The sequence below is a fragment of the Centruroides sculpturatus genome, unplaced genomic scaffold, assembly GCF_000671375.1.
Source record: "Centruroides sculpturatus isolate CEXI.00-Female unplaced genomic scaffold, Cexi_2.0 scaffold4222, whole genome shotgun sequence".
Lineage (NCBI taxonomy): Eukaryota > Metazoa > Arthropoda > Arachnida > Scorpiones > Buthidae > Centruroides > Centruroides sculpturatus.
In genome coordinates this window covers 1-7,241 of record NW_019388480.1, presented here as the reverse complement: position 1 = coordinate 7,241, position 7,241 = coordinate 1, and the positions used below count along the sequence as shown (strand labels likewise).

Sequence of the window (7,241 nt, the reverse complement as noted above, 5' to 3'; positions counted from 1 at the left end):
TGTATATTGTATAATTTTATGTTTATGTATTATTGTATTATATATATACATACACTAAAACAAAAGAAATGTGTTCCACTGGACAAAAAGATCAGAAAATACAAAAAACAATAAAAAAAAAAGCAGATTGGAGTAAATCCACACTTAACTTTAAATAAATTAATTAGAAGATCTTGTTAAATATAATTTATCATTCACAATGAAATATTTAACAAGTTTTTATATTTTTACAGGCTTTTAGAAAATTCATTTGAAGAACTTGTTGCATTTCAAAGAGCATTGAAAGAACTTGTTTCTGGTGTAGATACTACATATGCAAAGCAGTTTGAAGAATTTTATATTGGATTGGAAGGAAGGTTTGTATATTTTTAAAATTTGTTCAATGAATGTATAGATTTTGATTTTAATTTTGAATTGCTTAATATGAGAAACAAAAAGTCCTAAAAGAATATTAGTTTATTAAATGATTTGTCTGAATATTATGTATCTAACTTTACTGACTAGCATCACCATATTATATATTTTTTGTCACACACAATACTATGAAATGCTACTTTAAAAATTTTAATAGTTTCTCAGTTAATGAAGAATGCTCATTCACTAATTGGAACTTTTAACTGAGAATTGTGTCAAATTTTTAATTTAACAAGGAAGCAAAAGAAAACAGTTCAAAACTTTTCTAAATTCTAGTAGTAAAACTATATTTTTAATATATTGTCAATTTCCTATCTTTAAATTCTGTATCTGAAAAAATAAGTTTGTAATTAATGTTAATTATATAGATGTGTTAAAATTATTTTTATCATATTTAATTTAAATCAATTAAAATTTTGGTTATTACAAAATGTTGATTTAATATTGTAAGTATCTTTTCCAAATAAAAATACACAATTTCATTATAGTTTTGGATCGAAACATGTAACACCTCGTACTCTACAAGCTCGCCAGCTTGGAAGCATTGTTTGTGTAGAAGGAATTGTAACAAAATGTATGTATTTTCAGTAAAGATAATATAAACTTTAATATAATATAATTTATAAAATAATATAAACTTTAATTTGATTAAATTTAATTTAGGTTCTTTGGTTCGTCCTAAAGTTGTCCGTAGTGTTCATTACTGTCCAGCAACAAACAAAACTTTAGAAAGAAGATATACTGATTTGACTTCATATGAAGCTTTTCCATCAAGTTCTGTTTATTTGACAAAGGTTACTTTTACTTTCAAAATTATTAAATTGTTATTTATAATATATAAATAACTAAATTTCAATGTAATACAATATACAGTAGAACCTTGTTAAGAAGTTTTTGAAGGGACACAGTAAAAATACTTTTTAGGCAGGAAACTTCTTATGCAGGAATTGTAAAAAAAAATAAATTTTTATTTGTATATTCAATTTTTTATCAATATGAAGGTAATATATTGTAGTGTAGTGTAACATAGTAAAATATAGTAAGATGCATTGACTATAGTAGGTGCTTTATGGTGCATGTATGGTGTCAATATGACTTGTCAACAGTTAATGAACATCACCAGATAGGGAGTATGGTCAAAGTAACATTATGATCCTAGCTAAATTAATGACCATCTCAGGTGTGCAGGTGTTTGATATACAATATGTTGAACATCTGGAGTTATTTTATTAAAACTTTACTATTTTTTATAAGTGTTAAAGTTATGATGAGGAAAAAGATTACAATTTGTCTCTAGTGGAAACTTCTTAAATGAGTCAAATATCATCAGTGGGACCAATATTTTGGAATTTCTTACCTGGGGAAGCCTTCTTATGCAAAAAATTTTAACACTCATCTTATAGTGTAAATGCTGAAACTGGAAAATTTAGACTTCTTATATGGGAAAACCTTTCATGTAGAAACTTCTTAAACAGGTTCTACCATATATATATATGAATTTTAACACTCATCGTAATTCTATATATATGAATATATAGAATTATGATTGCCATGCCAAGTATTATTAATAACAAATAATGCAATTTTTGGGAAATTATTTTAATTACTATTAACAGTAATTATATAATTAATATATTTGGATACTTAAACTGTTTAATGGACCGAAAGTTTTCACTACAAGTGGGTGTGCTTCTATCAGCAATAAGTTTAACCCTTTAAAATCAACATCCCGAAAAACCTCGGGCAAGTTCCATAGAGTTTCATAAAACTCGGTACTTTCGGCCCTTTCCCAAAAATTTTTTTTTTTGAATTTTTAAAATGTTTTTTAGGTCCCCAAATTTTTTCAGAATTTTTTGTCCGCGCGAAAAAATTTTATCGCGATTTTAATGAGCCTTTGTTAAGGCTCAATTGTTTTTCAATGGGAGTTTTTTATCAAATTTATTTCATGGTTCCTAAGTTGTAGCGCACGGATTTTTTTTCGGTAAAGTTATTAAAAGCTGCTTTTTGATGTCAAAAACGACCTCCGATAGTTTTTTAATTTTTTTAATTAATATATTTTATTTTATATTAATTTAATTAATTAGGGGGGTCGGAAATCGCAATTAAAATTTTAATTTTTTAAAAACATTTAAAAATATACGATTAATTCACCTTGACCCTACTTTAAACCCTTGTCCTCCCGAGACGTTTATGAGAATGCCCCGGGAAATCCGACTCCAGCTGTGTTCAAGGTCACCCAGCTGTGTAAACAATAACTCATCGGTGTTATATTTCACAGAAAGACGAGACAAAGGAAAATAAAGTTTGAAGCTTTTTCTTCAAAATTAACGCATTTTTTTCGTTTTTTTTCAGTTTAAAGTATTTTTTATGTTTAATTAAACATTAGCATTAAAAATTACGGTGTACACTCCAGCGTATTTTTACGCCGGTGGTAAAGAAAGGGTTAATTAGATAATTTAGAAGAAACTGTATAAAAGTCTTCAGATAGCATAATTACAACATAAATATTAAATGAAAGATGCAAGTTTCAATCCTATTTTTTTTCTGGCTTTCTAAATCATCTACTAAGCTGATCCAGAAAGTAAGTACTGTTTGTGCATATCTCCCATGCATCTGACAGTACAAATGTCAGACATGCGTAGTTACATCCTTCAACTCCAGAAGGAATTATCATAGCCATTTTGTTTTGATTATGTTAATTTTGCAAGTGATGATGAGACCAAGGTAAACATGCAGAACTGGTTCAGGTCGCAGGCAGCCAAATTCTACAAAGCGGGTATGTTGCAATTAGTGCCAAGATATGACACATACCTTAATTTGCATGGTGAATATGTCGAAAAGTAGTTTAAGGTATGTAGATTTTTCTGTAATAAAATACAAATTGCAAATCTTTTTTAATACCCAAATGGTACTTACTTTCTGGATGAGCTTAGTAATTTTTGAAATTTATAAGCAGATATCAGCATGATTATTTATTTTGATGTTGTTTAATCATTAAATAATTTTCAAAAAATTATCAAATACAGTGGTGCNTACTAAGCTGATCCAGAAAGTAAGTACTGTTTGTGCATATCTCCCATGCATCTGACAGTACAAATGTCAGACATGCGTAGTTACATCCTTCAACTCCAGAAGGAATTATCATAGCCATTTTGTTTTGATTATGTTAATTTTGCAAGTGATGATGAGACAAAGGTAAACATCCAGAACTGGTTCAGGTCGCAGGCAGCCAAATTCTACAAAGCGGGTATGTTGCAATTAGTGCCAAGATATGACACATGCCTTAATTTGCATAGTGAATATGTCGAAAAGTAGTTTAAGGTATGTAGATTTTTCTGTAATAAAATACAAATGAAAACAAATTGCAAATCTTTTTTAATACCCAAATGGTACTTACTTTCTGGATGAGATTAGTTATTTTTGAAATTTATAAGCAGATATCAGCATGCTTATTTATTTTGATGTTGTTTAATCATTAAATAATTTTAATAATTTTCAAAAAATTATCAAATACAGTGGTGCCTCATATAACGTACTTAATCCGTTCCAGGTGCATATTCATTAAGTGAAAAGTCTGTTATACGAAACGCATTTTCCCATAGAAATACATGTTAAAACATATAATTCGTTCCATAAAATAAATAATACTGTACCATAAAATAAATGAAAATGGAGCAGTCACGAATTATGCCAGGTAGTCAGATGTTGTGAGGAGGAAGTGGAGGAACACTTTCTTTACACATTCATACAGATACAGACTTTTTACACATTGCAGCAAGTCTCTTTTTATTGTATTTTAATCGAAGTCAGATTCAGGAGAGTCTAGCAGAGCTTGCAGGGTCATCTCCTCTTGTTCCATCCTTTGTTTTTTGGCAGCTTGCTTCTTGAAAAACATGTCCAAGGTGGTCTGCTTCTCTCTCTTCTTCAACACCTGTCTGAAATGACGGGCAAGGGTGTCATTGTAGAGATCATTGATCCTGTTGACCTTAGCTCTGTTTGGATAATGAGTGTTGGTAAACTCCTGAACCTCTCCCCATTTGACAAGGAAGTGTTTGTCAACTTTCACTCCTTCTGATTTCTTGCTTTGTTTCAATTGAAATCACCTTTCTGTTTTTTAGAAGCCATTATTTGCACAACACTTAAATAAATGTAAATACCCTGCACTGAGATGATGTACAGTACTGTACATAATAAACAAGGGAGCAAGTTGAATTCCAACGGGAGCTCTGTACTTCAGATATAATAACAATATATTCTAATAATACTAATATATTATAAAAATAGCGGATTGTCATTGGCAATGGCAAAAGAGTGGAAACATCATTTGCACTTGTTTGCAGAAAGACCATTGTTCGCCTTACGTAACTGCTGAACGGAAAGTCCGTTGTTCGCAGCCAGTTTGTTGCTTGAGTCATGTAACAACCAAACAGAAAGTCCATTGTTCGCAGCATCCGTTATTCGAGGCATATGTTATATGAGGCACCACTGTGTATATATATATATACTTACACTGTATATATACATACATACATACATATATATACAGTGTAAGTCTGGCTTTGGTAAGTATATATACTTTCTAGGGTGTAAGTCTGGTTTTGGGTAGCTAATGGGGTTTGATTTGGAGAGAGCCATTGTCTTTTATGTTTGGGATTGTCATAAAGGAGCCATTTCTCATATCCAGTCACCATGCAATCAAGAAGCGCTTCTGATTATGTTGTTGCAACAACAAATTACAGGTGATTGAACAATTAGTTTTGTTGAACCCAAACACCTTCTATGTTAACTTTACCAATCTGCTTCAAATGTTCTTGAATGATTGACCAAGGTGTGTTAAGCTTATCTGATAACTCTTCAATCGTTTAACAAGGATTTGCTTCCACTTCTGTCCATAAAACATCATTATCAAGAGACACTGATCTTCCTGAATGAGGTGAGTCACAAAGATCAAAATTACCCGACCTCAACCTAGCAAACTACCCATGGCATTTACAAACATCTAATGTGGCTGGATAAACATCACAAATGTTTTTTTGTAGCTTTTGTTGCATCACTACATTTCTGAAACTTGAATAACATGCAGTATTGAATATGTAACTCTTCTGGTTTTTGGCTTGACATTTCAAACAGGGATGTTATAAAAATGAAATTCTTTTGTAAAACAAAAGAAAAGAAGTAACTTTCACTTATAAAAAATATCTTGCACCACAACTTCAGCATACACAATAAACTGAGTAGCATTACATAAATGTTGATATGTGCACAAACAACATTACTTTCTGATTTTCCTTATAATTATTATTATTTATATACACTTTTCTGTCAACATGCATAATAGAAAATGAACAGAGCTTTTTAATACACATTCTCAGAATTTTAAAATTGTTCTTATATACTGTGAATATAACTAAGTACAACAATCAAAAATCTTGATATTCCCAGTAAATAATTTAATATAGATTTGACAAACATTTTTGATCTTACACAAGATCTGCTTCAGATCTAAATGGTTTGGATTGGTGTACTTAGTTCTAATTATCAATATAGTATATTAACTTCTTCACATTAACTGGAAATTTTTTAATGTAGATAATTCTATGAAAGCATAAAATTCTTCAATTTATAGTGAACATTTTATTTGGATCAGAATACATGCAATAAACAGTCTAATTATAACATCCTCTTATCAATATTCTCAAAAGCAGAAAAACTTGCAGATAACTTGAAAAGCCGGATTTTTAATTCCTCTCTTGGAATTCTTGTGATTAAGAACACTTTTGTACTAAATTTTTAAACAAACATCGCTAAACCCGATACATAACATAACTAAACACCAACGATATGCCGAAAATCTATCAGGCTAGTATTAGACTAATTACTAAATGAATTACATAACCAATTTGGCTCTAGAGGTAGGCGTTAGGNTCCGGATAACTCAGCCACACCCTGGCACTTAAAAAAAATCCTTAGTTAATTAATTTTCATTATAGACAGCTTTATGCCTCATAAAGTATTTTTCTGAGGTCTGTCTTATCAGGTAAATTACTGTACACGGTGTATTCATTAATTTTCATTTTCATGTAGTAAAGGCTCTATGCCTTCATAAAGGACGTACTTTTCCTTTGTTTAAGGGTATTTGGGCAGTTTATTCTCTGTTGTATTCTCAAGTAAACAATACATACAAGTACAGTACAGTATTTTCTGAGGAAACACTCATACTTATTTTTTTAACCCCATTCCCGATAATCCGGCATTTTCACAAACTCGGCCACCCTTCAGTCCACATTAGGCCAAGTTTTCGAGACTACTGTATTGAAAAAGTTTATCATTAAGTTTATCTTTTTTGTTAAACTTAATGAATCTTTTTTTAAAATGTACTTTTCAGATTGTAAGAAGATTTTGTCAATTTCATTTTGTATATATACAAAAAGAATCATTTATTAATTTTGTTGTTCCAAAATTCATATGTTATTCATTTTTTTAAATTTATTGTTATGTATGACAATAAACCTAAAAGTTTGAATAAATGAGGAAATATTTTCAAAACCACCTTAAATAGCTTTGTGACTATGACCATACATAAAATATCTATTTTGATGTTATTCAAAATAGAAAAGTGAAATCAATTTCATATACACACATTCTATAATCTTAACTTTATTACTAAATGACGATAATGATTCATAAGGTAAAAGTCGTTAAAAGTCTTTAGTACTTAACAGATGCATCCATTGTTCTTAATTCTTAGAGAATATTTCAGTAATACAAGTATTACAAGTATATCTGTGGAAGGCAGTATTATTTTTCAACTCATTCAAATTTGAACA

At 29.8% G+C, this 7,241-nt stretch overlaps 1 long non-coding RNA gene across 1 annotated transcript; it reads left to right on the top strand.

The window, feature by feature from the left end:
• The first annotated feature begins 227 nt into the window (after positions 1–227).
• On the top strand, positions 228–1,206 carry LOC111616959. The gene is made up of 3 exons (XR_002755350.1): positions 228–356; positions 903–988; positions 1,078–1,206. It is a non-coding gene; the product is annotated as an uncharacterized LOC111616959 (long non-coding RNA).
• The last annotated feature ends 6,035 nt before the right edge of the window (positions 1,207–7,241 follow it).